Source organism: Pleurodeles waltl, chromosome 5 (genome assembly GCF_031143425.1).
Source record: "Pleurodeles waltl isolate 20211129_DDA chromosome 5, aPleWal1.hap1.20221129, whole genome shotgun sequence".
NCBI lineage: Eukaryota > Metazoa > Chordata > Amphibia > Caudata > Salamandridae > Pleurodeles > Pleurodeles waltl.
In genome coordinates, this window is record NC_090444.1 from 30,524,347 (window position 1) to 30,545,705 (window position 21,359).

Sequence of the window (21,359 nt, forward strand, 5' to 3'; positions counted from 1 at the left end):
ATACACTCGGGTGTAAGAGTACTTCAGTTCTAAAGATGGGTAGGCTCTTGTGTAAGAGTACTTCAGTTCGAAAGATGGGTACACTCTGGTGTAAGAGTACTTCAGTTCTAAAGATGGGTAAACTCTGGAGTAAGAGTACCTCAGTTCTAAAGATGGGTACTCTCTGGTATAAGAGTACTTCAGTTCGAAAGATGGGTACACTCTGGTGTAAGAGTACTTCAGTTCTAAAGATGGGTAAACTCTGGAGTAAGAGTACCTCAGTTCTAAAGATGGGTAAGTTCTGGTGTGAGTGTATTTCAGTTCTAAAGATAGGTATGATCTGGTGTAAGAGTACTTCAGTTCTAAAGATGGGTACACTCTGGTGTACGAGTACGCCAGTTCTAAAGATGGGCACGCTCTGGTGTAAATGTACTTCAGTTCTAAAGATGGGTACACTGTTGTGGAAGCGTACTTCAGTTCTAAAGATGGGTACACTCTGGTGTAAGAGTACTTCAATGCTGAAGATGGGCATGCTCTGGTGTAAGAGTGCTTCAGTGCTAAAGATGGGTACGCTCTAGTGTAAGAGTACTTCAGTGCTAAAGATAGGTACACATTGGTTTAAGAGTATTTCAGTGCTGAAGATGGGTAAACTGTGGTATAAGTGTACTTAAGGTCTTTACTTGTAACGTTTAGCATGGTCAGGTGTAACTGTATATCAGTTCATAACTTGTAAAGAAGGGTACGCTCTGGTGGAGGTCTTTATCAGTTGTTTAGTTGTAAAGATAAATAGGCTCTGGTGTCAGTGTACCTCAGTTCTAAAGATGGTATGATCTGGTGTAAGAGTACTTTAGTTCTAAAGATGGGTAAACTCTGGTGTAAGAGTACTTTGGTTCTAAAGATGGGTACACTGTGGTGTAAGTGTACTTCAGTTCTAATGATGAGTACAATCTGGTGTAAGAGTACTTCAGTTCTAAAGAAGGGTAAACTCTGGTGTAAGAGTACTTCAGTTCTAAAGATGGGTAAGCTCTGGTGTAAGAGTACTTCAGTTCTAAAGATGGGTAAGCTCTGGTGTAAGAGTACTTCAGTTCTAAAGAAGGGCACACTCTGGTGTACGTATACTTCAGTTCTAAAGATGGATTCACTCTGGTGTAAAAGTACTTCAGTTTTAAAGATGGGTACACTGTGGTGTAAGTGTACTTCAGTTCTAAAGATGGCTACACTTTAGTGTATGGTGTAAGAGTATTTCAGTTCTAAAGATGTGTACACTCTGGTGTAGGAGTACTTCAGTTCTTAAGATGGATACACTCGGGTGTAAGAGTACTTCAGTTCTAAAGATGGGTAGGCTCTTGTGTAAGAGTACTTCAGTTCGAAAGATGGGTACACTCTGGTGTAAGAGTACTTCAGTTCTAAAGATGGGTAAACTCTGGAGTAAGAGTACCTCAGTTCTAAAGATGGGTACTCTCTGGTATAAGAGTACTTCAGTTCGAAAGATGGGTACACTCTGGTGTAAGAGTACTTCAGTTCTAAAGATGGGTAAACTCTGGAGTAAGAGTACCTCAGTTCTAAAGATGGGTACGTTCTGGTGTGAGTGTATTTCAGTTCTAAAGATAGGTATGATCTGGTGTAAGAGTACTTCAGTTCTAAAGATGGGTACACTCTGGTGTACCAGTACGCCAGTTCTAAAGATGGGCACGCTCTGGTGTAAATGTACTTCAGTTCTAAAGATGGGTACACTGTTGTGGAAGCGTACTTCAGTTCTAAAGATGGGTACACTGATGTAAGAGTACTTCAGTTCTAAAGATGGGTGCACTATGCTGTAAGAGTACTTCAGTGCTAAAGATGGGTACGCTCTAGTGTAAGAGTGTAGGAGGCTGGACTGGCTTGTAGTGAGTACCAAGGGGTACTTACACCTTGCACCAGGTCCAGGTATCCCTTATTAGTGTATAGGGTGTCTAGCAGCTTAGGCTGATAGATAATGGTAGCTTAGCAGAGCAGCTTAGGCTGTACTAGGAGACGTGTGAAGCTACTACAGTACCACAAATGCATATGCACAATATCATAAGAAAACACAATACACAGTTATACTAAAAATAAAGGTACTTTATTTTTATGACAAAAGTATCTCAGTGAGTACCCTCAGTATGAGGATAAGAAATATACACAAGATATATGTAAACAATTCCAAAAATATGCAGTATAGTCTTAGAAAACAGTGCAAACAGTGTAAAATTACAATAGGATACAATGTAGGCACATAGGGATAGGGGCAACACAAACCATATACTCCAAAAGTGGAATGCGAATCACGAATGGACCCCAAACCTATCTGACCTTGTAGAGGGTCGCTGGGACTATTAGAAAATAGTAAGGGTTTAGAAAAATACCCCACCCCAAGACCCTGAAAAGTGAGTGCAAAGTGCACTAAAGTTCCCCTTCAGTTCTAAAGATGGGTACGATCTGGTGTAAATGTACTTCAGTTCTAAAGATGGGTACACTCTGGTGTAAGAGTACTTCAGTTCTAAAGATGGGTACGCTCTGGTGTAAATGTACTTCAGTTCTAAAGATGGGTACACTCTGGTGTAAGAGTACTTCAGTGCTAAAGATGGGTATGCTCTGGTGTAAGAGTACTTCAGTGCTAAAGATGGGGACACTCTGGTGTAAGAGTACTTCAGTTCTAAAGATGGGTACGCTCTGGTGTAAATGTACTTCAGTTCTAAAGATGGGTACACTCTGGTGTAAGAGTACTTCAGTGCTAAAGATGGGTATGCTCTGGTGTAAGAGTACTTCAGTGCTAAAGATGGGTACGCTCTAGTGTAAGAGTACTTCAGTGCTAAAGATGGGTACGCTCTGGTGAAAGCGTACTTCAGTGCTAAAGATGGGTACACTGTGGTGTAAGTGTACTTCAGTTCTCAAGATGGGTACACTCTGGTGTAAGAGTACCTCAGTTCTAAAGATGAGTACACTCTTGTGTAAGTGTACTTCAGTGCTAAAGATGGGTACACTCTGGTAAAAGTGTACTTCAGTGCTGAAGCTGGGTACACTGTGGTGTAAGTGTACTTCAATTCTAGAGAAGGGTATGTAGGAGGCTGGCCTGGCTTGTAGTGGGTACCAGGGGGTACTTACACTCTGTACCAGGTCCAGTTATCCCTTATTAGTGTAGAAGAGGTGTTTCTAGCAGCTTAGGCTGATAGAAGGTAGCTATAGCAGAGCAGCTTAGGCTGAACTAGGAGACATGCAAAGCTCCTACTATACCACTGGTGTCATATGCACAATATCATAAGAAAACCCAATACACAGATATACTAAAAATAAAGGTCCTTTATTTTTATGACAATATGCCAAAAGTATCTCAGTGAGTACCCTCAGTATGAGGATGCCAAATATACACAAGATATATGTACACAATACCAAAAATATGCAGTAATAGCAAAAGGAAGTAATGCAAGCAATGTAAAGTTTCAGTAGATTGCAATAGGAGCACATAGGTATAGGGGCAACACACACCATATACTCCAAAAGTGAAATGCTTACCACGAATGGACCCCAAACCTATGTGAGCTTGTAGAGGGTGAAGGAAAGTACCATCTTGCCTGGCATGTTACCCCCATTTTTCACTGTATATATGTTGTTTTAGTTGTATGTGTCACTGAGACCCTGCAACACAGGGCCCCAGTGCTCATAAGTGTGCCTGACTGTGTTACCTGTGTAGTGACTAACTGTCTCACTGAGGCTCTGCTAACCAGAACCTCAGTGGTTATGCTCTCTCATTACTTTTAAATTGTCACTAACAGGCTAGTGACCAATTTTACCAATTCACATTGGCTTACTGGAACACCCTTATAATTCCCTAGTATATGGTACTAAGGTACCCAGGGTATTGGGGTTCCAGGAGATCCCTATGGGCTGCAGCATTTCTTTTGCCACCCATAGGGAGCTCTGACAATTCTTACACAGGCCTGCCACTGCAGCCTGAGTGAAATAATGCCCACATTATTTCACAGCCATTTTCACTGCACTTAAGTAACTTATAAGTCACCTATATGTCTAACCTTTACCTGGTAAAGGTAAGGTGCAAAGTGACTTAGTGTGTGGGCACCCTGGCACTAGCCAAGGTGCCCCCACATTGTTCAGGGCAAATTCCCCGACTTTGTGAGTGCTGGAGACACCATTATATGCGTGCACTACACATAGGTCACTACCTATGTGTAGCTTCACAATGGTAACTCCGAATATGGCCATGTAACATGTCTAAGATCATGGAATTGCCCCCTCTATACCATCCTGGCATAGTTGGCACAATTCCATGCTCCCAGTGGTCTGTAGCACAGACCCTGGTACTGCCAAACTGCCTTTTCTGGGGTTACACTGCAGCTGCTGCTGCTGCCAACCCCACAGACAGGCTTCTGCCCTCCTGGGGTCCAGCCAGGCCTGGCCCAGGATGGCAGAACAAAGGACTTCCTCAGAGAGGGGGTGTTACACCCTCTCCCTTTGGAAAATGGTGTGAAGGCAGGGGAGGAGTAGCCTCCCCCAGCCTCTGGAAATGCTTTGTTGGGCACAGATGTGCCCAATTCTGCATAAGCCATCTACACCGGTTCAGGGACCCCTCAGCCCCTGCCTGGGCGCGAAACTGGACAAAGGAAAGGGGAGTGACCACTCCCCTGACCTGCACCTCCCCTGGGAGGTGCCCAGAGCTCCTCCAGTGTGCTCCAGACCTCTGCCATCTTGGAAACAGAGGTGCTGCTGGCACACTGGACTGCTGTGAGTGGCCAGTGCCCACTGCTGACGTCAGAGACTCCTTCTGATAGGCTCCTTCAGGTGTTAGTAGCCTATCCTCTCTCCTAAGTAGCCAAACCCTCTTTTCTGGCTATTTAGGGTCTCTTTCTTTGGGGATTCCTCAGATAACGAATGCAAGAGCTCATCAGAGTTCCTCTGCATCTCCCTCTTCACCTTCTGCCAAGAAATCGACTGCTGACCGCGCTGGAAGCCTGCAAAACTGCAACAAAGTAGCTAAAACGACTACTGCAACATTGTAACGCCGATCCTGCTGGCTTCTCGACTGTTTTTCTTGGTGGTGCATCCTGTGGGGGTAGTCTGCCTCCTCTCTGCATCAGAAGCTGCGAAGAAATCTCCCGTGGGTCGACGGAATCTTCCCCCTGCTACCGCAGGCACCAAAAAGCTGCATCATGGTCCCTTGGGTCTCCTCTCACGACGACGAGCGAGGTCCCTTGAATCCAGCAAGACTGTTCAAGTGACCCCCATGGTCCAGTGACTCTTCAGTCCAAGTTTGGTGGAGGTAAGTCCTTGCATCCCCACGCCAGACTGCATTGTTGGTTTTTGCGACTTTTGCAACTTCTCCGGCTCCCGTGCACTTCTGGCAGAAATCCTTTGTGCACCCCCAAGCTGTGGTCCCCAGCACTCTAACCTGCATTGCACGACTTCCTAAGTTGGTCTCCGGCGACGTGGGACTCCTTTGTGTAACTTCAGGCAAGCACCATTTCACACATCCTCGTAGTGCCTGTTTCTGGCACTTCTCCGGGTTCTACCTGCTGCTGTGAGGACTCTTTGTCTTGCTCGACGTCTCCTCTACCGCTTGGTCCAATTTGCACTGTTCTGGTCCATCCTGGGCAACAGCAGCATCCAAAAACGCTAACCGCACGACTTGCAGCTAGCAAGGCTTGTTGGCGTCTAACCGGCGGGAAATCACTTCTGCACGACTCTCCACGGCATGGGGGACCTATCCTCCAAAGGGGAAGTCTCTAGCCCTTGTCGTTCCTGCAGTATTCCTTGCTCCTTCAGTCCAGTAGAAGCTTCTTTGCACCAACAGCTGGCATTTCTTGGGCATCTGCCCATCTCCGACTTGCTTGTGACTTTTGGACTCGGTCCCCTTGTTCCACAGGTACCCTCGACTGGAAATCCATTGTTGTTGCATTGCTGGGGTGTGTTTTCCTTGCATTATTCCTCTATCACGACTTCTGTGTCTTTGGGGGAACTTTAGTGCACTTTGCACTCACTTTTCAGGGTCTTGGGGTGGGGTATTTTTCTAACCCTTACTATTTTCTAATAGTCCCAGCGACCCTCTACAAGGTCACATAGGTTTGGGGTCCATTCGTGGTTCGCATTCCACTTTTGGAGTATATGGTTTGTGTTGCCCCTATCCCTATGTGCTCCCATTGCATCCTATTGTAATTTTACATTATTTGCACAGTTTTCTAAGACTATACTGTATATTTTTGGTATTGTGTACATATATCTTGTGTATATTTCTTATCCTCATACTGAGGGTACTCACTGAGATACTTTTGGCATATTGTCATAAAAATAAAGTACCTTTATTTTTAGTATAACTGTGTATTGTGTTTTCTTATGATATTGTGCATATGCATTTGTGGTACTGTAGTAGCTTCACACGTCTCCTAGTTCAGCCTAAGCTGCTCTGCTAAGCTACCATTATCTATCAGCCTAAGCTGCTAGACACCCTATACACTAATAAGGGATAACTGGGCCTGGTGCAAGGTGTAAGTACCCCTTGGTACTCACTACAAGCCAGTCCAGCCTCCTACATTGGTTGTGCAGTGGTGGGATAAGTGCTTTGAGACTACTTACCACTCTTGACATTGTAGTTTTCATAAGAGAAAAATATACAAAACAAGTTCAGTGTATGTACACATAGCTAAAAAGTTTAGCATTTCCTCTTTTCACTGTTTTCTAAGTGCTGAAAAGTACTTCTAAACTTTCTAAAAAGTTCAAAAAAGTTTTAAAAGTTTTTTTGCTGTCTTTCTAAAAGTTCTGAAAAACGTTTTCTTCACTTTTTCTATCACTTAACTCTTTCTAAAAGTGTCTGGCACAGGCCAAAATGTTGATCTGTCCAAACTTGCATATGATCACCTTAGCTGGAAAGGAGCAAGGAGTCTCTGCGTAGAAAGAGGTTTGAGTGTAGGGAAGAATCCTTCTTTAGAACTGTTACTGAACATGCTTAGAGAACAAGATAAGGCCATAAGTGCCCAATCTGTTGAAAAAGTAGTTGATGGTTCTCAGTCTGATCCAGGGACACCCCTGCAGATAGATTCAGAAAGGAAACTTCCCAGCCTGCCCAGTATCAGACAGCCTAGCAGGGTTGAGACTGATGCAGAGTCACACCATACAGATAGTGTGGTCTCTCATCACAGTAGGAGGTCTCACCATACAGATGGTGGGATCTCACATTATACTGCTAGTCAACTTGTTAAGGTTCCCTCTGTTAGGGACAGGTCTCCTTCTGTCCATTCTCATCACACTTCTGTTTCTAGAAATGTCCCTCCCACCCACCCTGATGACAGAATGTTGGAAAGGGAGCTCAATAAATTGAGAGTGGAGACTTCCAGACTGAAGCTCAAGAAGCAACAGCTGGATTTAGATAGACAATCTCTAGAGATTGAAAAAGAAAGACAGAAGCTGGGTTTAAATACCCATGGTGGCAGCAGCAGTATTCCCCATAGTCATCCTGTAAAAGAGCATGATTCCAGGAATCTGCACAAGATAGTTCCCCCTTACAAAGAGGGGGATGACATTAACAAGTGGTTTGCTGCACTTGAGAGGGCTTGTGTTGTTCAAGATGTCCATCAAAGGCAGTGGGCTGCTATCCTATGGCTATCATTTAGTGGTAAGGGTAGAGACAGACTCCTTACTGTGAAAGAAGGTGATGCCAACAATTTCACTATTCTTAAGAGTGCACTCCTTGATGGTTATGGCTTAACCACTGAACAATACAGGATAAAGTTCAGAAAGACCAAAAAGGAGTCTTCACCAGATTGGGTTGATTTCATTGACCATTCAGTGAATTCCTTGGAAGGGTGGTTACATAGCAGTAAAGTGACTGACTATGAAGGCCTGTATAACTTGATCCTGAGAGAGCATATTCTTAATAATTGTGTGTCAGATTTGTTGCACCAGTACTTGGTAGACTCTGATCTGACCTCTCCCCAAGAATTGGGAAAGAAGGCAGACAAATGGGTCAGAACAAGAGTGAACAGAAAAGTTCATACAGGGGGTGACAAAGATGGCAAGAAGAAGGATGGTAAGCCTTCAGATAAATGTGGGGACAAATCTAAAAATGAGTCTTCATCAGGCCCCCAAAAGCAATCTGGTGGGGGTGTTGGGCCTAAATCCTCTTCAAAACAAAATCAAGAAAAGAAACCATGGTGCTATTTATGTAAAGTAAAAGGCCATTGGACAACAGATCCCAGTTGTCCAAAGAAAAGCACCAAGCCTCCTACCACTACAACCCCTACTGCTACACCTAGTGTCCCTACTAATAGCAGTGGTGGTGGGAGCAAACCTACTAATAGCCAATCCAAGGGAGTAGCTGGGCTCACTATTGGTAACTTAGTTGGGGTTGGTCTGATTAGGGAGACCACAGAGGCTACATTAGTCTCTGAGGGGGCTATTGATTTGGCCACCTTGGTTGCTTGTCCCCTTAACATGGATAAGTACAAGCAACTACCCCTAATAAATGGTGTTGAGGTCCAGGCCTACAGGGACACAGGTTCCAGTGTCACAATGGTGATTGAGAAACTGGTGCACCCTGAACAACACCTACTTGGTCACCAGTACCAAGTAACCGATGCTCACAACAACACACTTAGCCACCCCATGGCTGTTGTAAATCTCAACTGGGGGGGGGGGTTACTGGTCCAAAGAAAGTTGTGGTAGCTTCAGATTTACCTGTAGACTGTCTATTAGGCAATGATTTGGAGACATCAGCTTGGTCAGATGTGGAGTTGGAGGCCCATGCAGCAATGTTGGGCATTCCAGGGCATATTTTTGCTTTGACAAGGGCTCAGGCCAAAAAGCAAAAAGGACAGGGAAGCTTGGATCCTGGAACAATGGACCAAGTGCTCCCTAAAGCTAGGGCTAGTAGAAGCAAACCACTTCCTACTATCCCTCCCTCTACAGTGGATTCTTCTTCTGAGGAAGAAGAGTTCCCTCCCTGTGCAGAACCTACACCAGAGGAGCTGGAAGCAGACACTGCTGAGCTTTTGGGTGAAGGGGGGCCTGCCAGAGAGGAGCTGAGTGTGGCACAGCAAACCTGTCCCACATTAGCGGGTCTAAGACAGCAAGCTGTCAAACAAGCAAATGGGGATATCAGTGACTCTCACAGAGTTTACTGGGAGGACAATCTCTTGTACACTGAGTCAAGGGATCCTAAACCTGGGGCAGCCAGAAGATTAGTGATTCCTCAGGAGTACAGAAAGTTCCTCCTAACTCTTGCACATGATATTCCCCTTGCTGGGCATCTTGGGCAGATGAAAACTTGGGACAGGCTTGTTCCCCTGTTTCATTGGCCTAGGATGTCTGAGGACACAAAGGAATTTTGTAAGTCCTGTGAAACCTGTCAAGCCAGTGGCAAGACAGGTGGCACTCCAAAGGCACCCCTTATTCCACTGCCTGTGGTTGGGGTTCCCTTTGAAATGGTAGGGGTTGACATAGTTGGCCCCCTTGACCCTCCTACTGCTTCAGGCAATAGGTTTATCTTGGTGGTAGTGGACCATGCCACACGATATCCTGAGGCAATTCCTCTAAGGACCACTACAGCTCCTGCAGTGGCAAAGGCCCTCCTGGGAATCTTTTCCAGGGTGGGCTTTCCAAAAGAGGTAGTTTCAGACAGAGGAAGCAATTTCATGTCTGCTTACTTGAAGGCCATGTGGAAAGAGTGTGGGGTGACATACAAGTTCACCACACCCTATCATCCACAAACAAATGGACTGGTGGAGAGGTTTAATAAAACTCTCAAAGGCATGATTATGGGACTCCCAGACAAACTCCGCAGGAGATGGGATATCCTTTTACCATGCCTCCTTTTTGCCTACAGGGAGGTACCCCAAAAAGGAGTGGGCTTCAGCCCCTTTGAACTTCTTTTTGGAAATCCTGTTAGGGGTCCACTCACACTTGTTAATGAGGGTTGGGAACAACCTATAAAAGCTCCTAAGCAAGATATTGTGGACTATGTACTAGGCCTCAGATCAAGGATGTCTGAATACATGAAGAAGGCCAGTAAAAACCTTCAGGCCAGCCAAGAGCTCCAGAAGCAATGGCATGACCAGAAGGCTGTTTTGGTTCAGTACAAACCAGGGCAGAAAGTGTGGGTCTTGGAGCCTGTGGCCCCAAGAGCACTCCAAGATAAATGGAGTGGACCCCACACAATAGTTGAAAAGAAGGGTGAAGTCACCTACTTGGTTGACTTAGGCACTGCCAGGAGTCCCCTTAGGGTGCTCCATGTCAACCGCCTGAAACCCTACTATAACAGGGCTGATCTCACCCTGCTCATGGCAACTGATGAGGAACAGGAAGAAGACAGTGATCCTCTACCTGATCTCTTCTCTTCCACAGAGCAAGATGCTCTTGTGGAAGGTGTAGTTTTGGCTGATTGTCTTACTGCTGAGCAGACAGACCATTGCATAAATCTCCTAGGCCAATTTTCAGAACTCTTCTCTACTGTGCCAGGTACCACTTCTTGGTGTGAGCACACTATAGATACTGGAGACAGCTTGCCTGTCAAAAGTAAGATCTATAGGCAGCCTGACCATGTCAGAGACTGCATAAAGCAAGAAGTTCAGAAAATGTTGGAACTAGGAGTGGTTGAGCACTCTGACAGTCCATGGGCTTCTCCTGTGGTACTGGTACCAAAACCCAATTCCAAAGATGGAAAGAAGGAAATGCGGTTTTGTGTTGACTACAGAGGGCTTAACCAGGTAACCAAAACAGATGCTCACCCTATACCCAGGGCAGATGAGCTCATAGATACACTGGCATCTGCCAAGTATCTAAGCACTTTTGATTTGACTGCAGGGTATTGGCAGATCAAATTATCAGAAGATGCTAAAGCAAAAACTGCATTTTCTACCATTGGAGGACATTACCAGTTCACTGTAATGCCTTTTGGTTTGAAAAATGCACCTGCCACTTTTCAGAGGTTGGTGAATACAGTCCTGCAAGGGCTGGAAGCCTTCAGTGCAGCATATCTGGACGATATAGCTGTCTTTAGCTCCAGCTGGGATGATCACCTGGTCCACCTATGGAAAGTTTTGGAGGCCCTGCAGAAGGCAGGCCTCACTATCAAGGCTTCAAAGTGCCAGATAGGGCAGGGGAAGGTGGTTTATCTGGGACACCTGGTTGGTGGAGAACAGATTGCACCACTTCAGGGGAAGATCCAGACAATTATGGATTGGACTCCCCCTACTACACAGACTCAGGTGAGAGCCTTTTTAGGCCTCACTGGGTATTACAGGAGGTTCATCAAGAACTATGGCTCCATTGCAGCCCCTCTTAATGACCTCACTTCCAAAAGAATGCTTAAAAAGGTATTGTGGACAGCAAACTGTCAAAAAGCTTTTGAGGAGCTGAAGCAGGCTATGTGCTCTGCACCTGTCCTGAAAACCCCTTGTTACTATAAACAATTCTATATCCAAACTGATGCATCTGAATTAGGAGTAGGGGCAGTCCTATCACAACTAAATTCTGAGGGCCAGGATCAACCTGTTGCTTTTATTAGTGGGAGGTTGACCCCTAGAGAAAAGCGTTGGTCTGCCATTGAGAGGGAGGCCTTTGCTGTGGTCTGGGCTTTGAAGAAGTTGAGGCCATACCTGTTTGGCACTCACTTCATTGTTCAAACAGACCACAAACCTCTCCTTTGGCTAAAACAAATGAAAGGTGAAAATCCTAAATTGTTGAGGTGGTCCATATCTCTACAGGGAATGGACTATACAGTGGAACATAGACCTGGGAGTACCCACTCCAATGCAGATGGACTGTCCAGATATTTCCACTTAGACAATGAAGACCCATCAGGAAATGACTAATCTTATTGTCCTTCGTTTGGGGGGGGTTGTGTAGGAAAGTACCATCTTCCCTGGCATGTTACCCCCATTTTTCACTGTATATATGTTGTTTTAGTTGTATGTGTCACTGGGACCCTGCAACACTTGGCCACAGTGCTCATAAGTGTGCCTGACTGTGTTACCTGTGTAGTGACTAACTGTCTCACTGAGGCTCTGCTAACCAGAACCTCAGTGGTTATGCTCTCTCATTACTTTTAAATTGTCACTAACAGGCTAGTGACCAATTTTACCAATTCACATTGGCTTACTGGAACACCCTTATAATTCCCTAGTATATGGTACTAAGGTACCCAGGGTATTGGGGTTCCAGGAGATCCCTATGGGCTGCAGCATTTCTTTTGCCACCCATAGGGAGCTCTGACAATTCTTACACAGGCCTGCCACTGCAGCCTGAGTGAAATAATGCCCACATTATTTCACAGCCATTTTCACTGCACTTAAGTAACTTATAAGTCACCTATATGTCTAACCTTTACCTGGTAAAGGTTAGGTGCAAAGTTACTTAGTGTGTGGGCACCCTGGCACTAGCCAAGGTGCCCCCACATTGTTCAGGGCAAATTGCCCGACTTTGTGAGTGCGGGGACACCATTACATGCGTGCACTACACATAGGTCACTACCTATGTGTAGCTTCACAATGGTAACTCCGAATATGGCCATGTAATATGTCTAAGATCATGGAATTGCCCCCTCTATACCATCCTGGCATAGTTGGCACAATTCCATGCTCCCAGTGGTCTGTAGCACAGACCCTGGTACTGCCAAACTGCCTTTTCTGGGGTTACACTGCAGCTGCTGCTGCCAACCCCACAGACAGGCTTCTGCCCTCCTGGGGTCCAGCCAGGCCTGGCCCAAGATGGCAGAACAAAGGACTTCCTCAGAGAGGGGGTGTTACACCCTCTCCCTTTGGAAAATGGTGTGAAGGCAGGGGAGGAGTAGCCTCCCCCAGCCTCTGGAAATGCTTTGTTGGGCACAGATGTGCCCAATTCTGCATAAGCCAGTCTACACCGGTTCAGGGACCCCTCAGCCCCTGCCTGGGTGCGAAACTGGACAAAGGAAAGGGGATTGACCACTCCCCTGACCTGCACCTCCCCTGGGAGGTGCCCAGAGCTCCTCCAGTGTGCTCCAGACCTCTGCCATCTTGGAAACAGAGGTGCTGCTGGCACACTGGACTGCTCTGAGTGGCCAGTGCCCACTGCTGACGTCAGAGACTCCTTCTGATAGGCTCCTTCAGGTGTTAGTAGCCTATCCTCTCTCCTAAGTAGCCAAACCCTCTTTTCTGGCTATTTAGGGTCTCTTTCTTTGGGGATTCCTCAGATAACGAATGCAAGAGCTCATCAGAGTTCCTCTGCATCTCCCTCTTCACCTTCTGCCAAGAAATCGACTCGTGAGCGCGCTGGAAGCCAGCAAAACTGCAACAAAGTGGCTAAGACGACTACTGCAACATTGTAACGCCGCTCCTGCTGCCTTCTCGACTGTTTTTCTTGGTGGTGCATCCTGTGGGGGTAGTCTGCCTCCTCTCTGTATCAGAAGCTGCGAAGAAATCTTCCGTGGGTCGACGGAATCTTCCCCCTGCTACCGCAGGCACCAAAAAGCTGCATCACGGTCCCTTGGGTCTCCTCTCACGACAACGAGCGAGGTCCCTTGAATCCAGCAAGACTGTCCAAGTGGCCCCCACGGTCCAGTGACTCTTCAGTCCAAGTTTGGTGGAGGTAAGTCCTTGCCTCCCCACGCCAGACTGCATTGTTGGTTTTCGCGACTTTTTCAACTTCTCCGGCTCCCGTGCACTTCCGGTGGAAATCCTTTGTGCACCCCCAATCTGGGGTCCCCGGCACTCTAACCTGCATTGCACAACTTCCTAAGTTGGTCTCCGGCGACGTGGGACTCCTTTGTGTAACTTCAGGCGAGCACCGTTTCACGCATCCTTGTAGTGCCTGTTTCTGGCACTTCTCCGGGTGCTACCTGCTGCTGTGAGGGCTCATTGTCTTGCTCGACGTCCCCTCTACCTCCTGGTCCAATTTGCACCGCCCTGGTTCATCCTGGGCCACAGCAGCATCCAAAAACGCTAACCGCACGACTTGCAGCTAGCAAGGCTTGTTGGCGTCCAACCGGCGGGAAAACACTTTTGCACGACTCTCCACGGTGTGGGGGACCCATCCTCTAAAGGGGAAGTCTCTAGCCCTTGTCGTTCCTGCAGTATTCCTTGCTTCTTCAGTCCAGTAGAAGCTTCTTTGCACCAACAGCTGGCATTTCTTGGGCATCTGCCCATCTCCGACTTGCTTGTGACTTTTGGACTCGGTCCCCTTGTTCCACAGGTACCCTCGACTGGAAATCCATTGTTGTTGCATTGCTGGGGTGTGTTTTCCTTGCATTATTCCTCTATCACGACTTCTGTGTCTTTGGGGGAACTTTAGTGCACTTTGCACTCACTTTTCAGGGTCTTGGGGTGGGGTATTTTTCTAACCCTTACTATTTTCTAATAGTCCCAGCGACCCTCTACAAGGTCACATAGGTTTGGGGTCCCTTCGTGGTTCGCATTCCACTTTTGGAGTATATGGTTTGTGTTGCCCCTATCCCTATGTGCTCCCATTGCATCCTATTGTAATTTTACATTGTTTGCACTGTTTTCTAAGACTATACTGCATATTTTTGGTATTGTGTACATATATCTTGTGTATATTTCTTATCCTCATACTGAGGGTACTCACTGAGATACTTTTGGCATATTGTCATAAAAATAAAGTACCTTTATTTTTAGTATAACTGTGTATTGTGTTTTCTTATGATATAGTGCATATGCATTTGTGGTACTGTAGTAGCTTCACACGTCTCCTAGTTCAGCCTAACCTGCTCTGCTAAGCTACCATTATCTATCAGCCTAAGCTGCTAGACACCCTATACACTAATAAGGGATAACTGGGCCTGGTGCAAGGTGTAAGTACCCCTTGGTACTCACTACAAGCCAGTCCAGCCTCCTACAGAGGGTCACTGGGGCTGTAAGAAAACAGTGTAAGAAAACAGTGAGGGTTAGAAAAATAGCCCACCCCAAGACCCTGAAAAGTAGGTGTAAAGTGCACCTATGACCACCAGAGAGCACAGAAGTCGTGATAGGGGGTTTCTGCAAGGAAGACCAACACCAGCAAAGCAACAACAGTGGATTTCCGGACCTGAGTACCTGTTAAACAAGGGGACCAAGTTCAAGAGTCGCGACAATATCGGGAGTGGGCAGATGCCCAGGAAATGCCAGCTGAGGGTGCAGAGAAGCTGCCACTGGATGGAAGAAGCTTTGGTTTCTGCAAGAACGAAGAGGACTAGGAACTTCCCCTTTAGAGGATGGATGTCCCACGTCGTGAAGAAGCTTGCAGAGGTTTTCCCATGCAGAAAGAAAGCAAACAAGCCTTGCTAGCTGCAAGGGTCGCGATTAGGGTTTTCGGAGGCTGCTGTGGCCCAGGGGGTACAAGGATGTCGCCACTTGGATGAGGATACAGAGGGGGCACCCAGCAAGTCAGGGAGCCCTCACAGAACCAGGCAGCACCCGCAGAAGTACCGGAACAGGCACTTGGAAGAGGAGTGAACCGGGGTCCACCCGAAGTCAGAAAAGGGAGCCCCACAACGCCAGAGGACAACTCAGAAGGTTGTGCACTGCAGGTTAGAGTGTCAGGACCCAGGCTTGGCTGTGCACGAAGGAAATCCTGGAAGAGTGCACAGGAGCCGGAGCAGCTGCAAATCACCCGGTACCCAGCAATGCAGTCTAGCGTGGGGAGGCAAGGACTTACCTCCACCAAACTTGGACTGAAGAGTCACTGGACTGTGGGAGTTCCAGGGACCACGCTCGTCGTGCTGAAAGGGGACCCAGAGGACCGGTGATGCAGTCTTTTGTTGCCTGCGGTTGCAGGGGGAGGATTCCATCGTCCAACGGGAGATTTCTTCAGAGCTCCTGGTGCAAGAAGGAGGCAGGCTACCCCCAGAGCATGCACCACCAGGAAACAGGCGAGAAAGCGGCAGGATAAGTGATACAAGGTTGCAGTAGTCGTCTTTGCTACTTTGTTGCGGTTTTGCAGGCGTCCTGAGCAGTCAGCGGTCGATCCTTTGGCAGAATGTGAAGAGAGAGATGCAGAGGAACTCTGGTGAGCTCTTGCATTCGGTATCTGAAGAATTCCCCAAAGCAGAGACCCTAAATAGCCAGAAAAGGAGGTTTGGCCACCTACGAAAGGAGGATAGGCTAGCAACACAGGTAAGAGCCTATCAGAAGGAGTCTCTGACATCACCTGCTGGCCCTGGTCACTCAGAGCAGTCCAGTGTGCCAGCACACCTCTAAATCCAAGATTGCAGAGGTCTGGGGCACGCTGGAGGAGCTCTGGGCACCTCCCCTGGGAGGTGCAGGTCAGGGGAGTGGTCACTCCCCTTTCCTTTGTCCAGTTTCATGCCAGAGCAGGGCTGGGGGATCCCTGAACTGGTGTAGACTGGCTTATGCAGAGATGGGCACCATCTGTGCCCATCAGAGCATTTCCAGAGGCTGGGGGAGGCTACTCCTCCCCAGGCCTGGCACCTTTTTCCAAAGGGTGTAACACCCTCTCTCTGAGGAAGTCCTTTGTTCTGCCTTCCTGGGCCAAGCCTGGCTGGACCCCAGGAGGGCAGAAACCTGTCTGAGGGGTTGGCAGCAGCAGCAGCTGCAGTGAAACCCCGGGAAATGCAGTTTGGCAGTACCCGGGTCTGTGCTAGAGACTCGGGGGATCATGGAATTGTCTCCCCGATGGCAGAATGGCATTGGGGTGACAATTCCATGATCTTAGACATGTTACATGGCCATGTTTAGAGTTACCATTGTGACGCTATACATAAGTAGTGACCTATGTATATTGCACGCGTGTAATGGTGTCCCAGCACTCACAAAGTCCAGGGAATTTGCCCTGAACGATGTAGGGGCACCTTGGCTAGTGCCAGGGTGCCCACTCACTAAGTAACTTAGCACCCAACCTTCACCAGGTGAAGGTTAGACATATAGGTGACTTATAAGTTACTTATGTGCAGTGTAAAATGGCTGTGAAATAATGTGGGCATTATTTCACTCAGGCTGCAGTGACAGGCCTGTGTAAGAATTGTCAGAGCTCCCTATCGGTGGCAAAAGAAATGCTGCAGCCCATAGGGATCTCCTGGAACCCCAATACCCTGGGTACCTCAGTACCATATACTAGGGAATTATAAGGGTGTTCCAGTATGCCAATGTGAATTGGTGAAATTGGTCACTAGCCTGTTAGTGACAATTTAGAAAGCAGAGAGAGCATAACCACTGAGGTTCTGGTTAGCAGAACCTCAGTGAGACAGTTGGTCATAACACAGGTAACACATACAGGGCACACTTATGAGCACTGGGGGCCTGGCTGGCAGGGTCCCAGTGACACATACAACTAAAACAACATATATACAGTGAAATATGGGGGTAACATGCCAGGCAAGATGGTACTTTCCTACACAACCCCTCCCCCCCCCAAACGAAGGACAATAAGACTAGCCATGACCTGATGAGTCTTCATTGTCTAAGTGGAAATATCTGGAGAGTCCATCTGCATTGGAGTGGGTACTCCCAGGTCTATGTTCCACTGTATAGTCCATTCCCTGTAGAGATATGGACCACCTCAACAATTTAGGGTTTTCACCTTTCATTTGTTTTAGCCAAAGTAGAGGTTTGTGGTCTGTCTGAACAATGAAGTGAGTGCCAAACAGGTATGGCCTCAACTTCTTCAGTGCCCAGACCACAGCAAAGTCCTCCCTCTCTATGGCAGACCAACGCTTTTCTCTAGGGGTCAACCTCCTGCTGATTAAAGCAACAGGTTGATCCTGGCCCTCAGAATTGAGTTGTGATAAGACTGCCCCTACCCCTAAGTCAGATGCATCAGTTTGGACAATGAATTGTTTGGAGTAACAGGGGCTTTTCAGGACAGGTGCAGAGCACATGGCCTGCTTCAGCTCCTCAAAAGCTTTCTAACAGTTTGCTGTCCATAATACCTTCTTAGGCATTTTCTTAGATGTGAGGTCATTAAGAGGGGCTGCAATGGAGCCATAGTTCTTTATGAACCTCCTGTAGTACCCAGTGAGGCCTAAGAAGGCTCTCACCTGAGTCTGAGTTGTAGGGGGAACCCAATCTATGATAGTTTGGATTTTCCCCTGAAGTGGTGTAATCTGTTCTCCACCTACCAGGTGTCCCAGATAACCCACCTTCCCCTGCCCTATCTGGCACTTTGAAGCCTTGATAGTGAGGCCTGCTTTTTGCAGGGCCTCCAAAACTTTCCATAGGTGGACCAGGTGATCATCCCAGCTGGAGCTAAAGACAGCTATATCATCTAGATATGCTGCACTAAAAGCTTCCAGCCCTTGCAGGACTGTGTTCACCAACCTTTGAAAAGTGGCAGGTGTTTTTTTCAATCCAAAAGGCATTACTGTGAATTGGTAATGGCCTCCAAAGTTGAAAATGCAGTTTTTGCTTTTGCATCTTCTGATAATTTGATCTGCCTATACCCTGCAGTCAAGTCAAAAGTGCTTAGATACTTGGCAGATGCCAGTGTATCTATTAGCTCATCTGCCCTGGGTATAGGGTGAGCATCAGTTTTGGTTACCTGGTTGAGACCTCTGTAGTCAACACAAAATCTCATTTCCCTTTTACCATCTTTGGAATGAGGTTTTGGCACAAGTACCACAGGAGAGGCCCATGGACTTTCAGAGTGCTCAACCACTCCCAGTTCAAGCATTTTCTGCACCTCTTGCTTTATGCAGTCTCTGACATGGTCAGGCTGCCTATAGATCTTACTTTTGACTGGCAATCTGTCTCCAGTATCTATAGTGTGCTCACACCAAGAAGTGGTGCCTGGCACAGTAGAGAAGAGTTCAGAAAACTGACCCAGGAGATTTATGCAGTGGTCTTTCTGCTCAGCAGTAAGACAATCTGCCAGTACTACACCTTCCACTAGAGCATCTTGTTCTGTGGAAGAGATGAGGTCAGGGAGAGGGTCCCTCTCTTCTTCCTGTCCCTCATCTGTTGCCATGAGCAGGGTGAGATCAGCCCTGTCATAGTAGGGTTTCAGGCGATTGACATGGAGCACCCTAAGGGGACTCCTGGCAGTGCCTAAGTCAACTAAGTAGGTGACTTCACCCTTTTTCTCAACAATTATGTGGGGTCCACTCCATTTGTCTTGGAGTGCTCTTGGGGCCACAGGCTCCAAGACCCACATTTTCTGCCCTGGTTGGTACTGAACCAAAACAGCCTTCTGTTCATGCCATTGCTTTTGGAGCTCTTGGATAGCCATGAAGGTTTTTACTGGCCTTTTTCATGGACTCAGCCATCCTAGATCTTAGGCCAAGTACATAGTCCACTATGTCTTGCTTTGGAGCTTTTAAAGGTTATTCCCAACCCTCCTTAACAAGTGTTAGGGGACCTCTCACAGGGTGTCCAAATAGGAGTTCAAAGGGGCTGAAGCCCACTCCTTTTTGGGGTACCTCCCTGTAAGCAAAAAGGAGGCAAGGTAACAGGATATCCCATCTCCTGCGGAGTTTTTCAGGGAGTCCCATTATCATACCTTTGAGAGTTTTGTTAAATCTCTCCACCAGTCCATTTGTTTGTGGATGATAGGGTGTGGTGAACTTGTATGTCACACCACATTCCTTCCACGTAGCCTTCAGGTAAGCAGACATGAAATTGCTTCCCCTGTCTGATACCACCTCTTTTGGGAAGCACACCCTGGAAAAGATTCCCAGGAGGGCCTTTGCCACTGCAGGAGCTGTAGTGGTCCTTAGAGGAATTGCTTCAGGATGTCTGGTGGCATGGTCCACTACCACCAAGATAAACCTATTGCCTGAAGCAGTAGGAGGGTCAAGGGGGCCAACTATGTAAACCCCTACCCTTTCAAAGGGAACCCCAACCACAGGCAGTGGAATAAGGGGTGCCTTTGGAGTGCCACCTGTTTTGCCACTGGCTTGACAGGTTTCAAAGGACTTACAAAATTCCTTTGTGTCCTCTGACATTCTAGGTCAATGAAACAAGGGGACAAGCCTGTCCCAAGTTTTCATTTGCCCCAAATGTCCAGCTAAGGAATGCAGTGGGCTAGAGTTAGGAGGAACTTTCTGTACTCCTGAGGAATCACCAATCTCCTGGCAGCTCCAGGTTTTGGATCCCTTGCTTCAGTGTACAAGAGGTTGTCCTCCCAGTAAACTCTGTGAGAGTCACTTACATCCTCATTTGCTTGTTTGACAGCTTGCTGCCTTAGACCCTCTAGTGTGGGACAGGTATGCTGTGCCACACTCAGCTCCTCCCTGGCAGGCCCCCCTTCACCCAAAAGCTCAGCAGTGTCTGCTTCCAGCTCCTCTGGTGTAGTTTAGTTTAGTTTAAGAATTTATAAAGCGCGTAGTGACCCGAAGGCATCCCAGCGCTAACCTAACCTGACCGGTGCTGTCACTAGGAGAGTTGAGAGCGCTACCTACAGAAAAGAATAGTCTTGAGTTTTTTCCTAAAAAGTAGTTCTGAATGTTCCTGACGTAGATCGGAAGGAAGATCATTCCAAAGACGGGCGGCCTTGGTAAGGAAGGAGTTGGCCCCCCAAGCTCTCTTAGACCTCAAGATGGTCACAAGACGAGAGGAGGAGGACCTCAGACTTCGAGAAGGAACATAAAGACATAGCCGCTTTCTAAAGAACATTGGGCCCTTATGTTGAAGAGCTCTATGAACAATGCATAGGGCCTTAAAATAGGTACGTTGCTTGAAGGGGAGCCAATGAAGCGAGGAAAGAGCAGGTTTAGCGGATACATGTCTGGGAAGATTGACAAGAAGCCGGGCGGCTGCGTTCTGGACTGTCTGTAGCCTTTTTATAACATAAGCCGGGGCGCTGAGAAAAAGTGAGTTCCCATAATCCAACCGGGAGAGGATAAGAGTTTGAACGAGGATTCTTCTGGCCATAGGGGGAAGAAGAATCGAGATTTTCCTAAGAACTCTTAAGATGTAGGTTCTGCACAGGGTGGAAATTCTTCTTCCTCAGAAGTTGAATCTACTGTGGAGGGAGGGATAGTAGGTAGTGTTTTACCTTTACTAACCCTAGCTTTAGGGAACACTTGGTCCATTCTTCCAGGATCCAAGACACCCTGTCCTTTTTGCTTTTTGGCCTGAGCCCTGGTCAAAGCAAAAATATGCCCTGGAATGCCCAGCATTGCTGCATGAGCCTCCAACTCCACTTCTGCCCAAGCTGATGTCTCTAAATCATTCCCTAATAGACAGTCTACAGGTAAATCTGAGGCAACCACAACTTTCCTTGGACCAGTAACCCCCCCCACCCCCCAGTTGAGATTCACAACAGCCATGGGGTGGCTAAGAGTGTTGTTATGAGCATCGGTTACTTGGTACTGGTGACCAAGTAGGTGCTGTTCAGGGTGGACCAGTTTCTCTATTACCATGGTAACACTGGCACCTGTGTCCCTGTAGGCCAGAACCTCAACACCATTTATTAGGGGTAGTTGCTTGTACTTA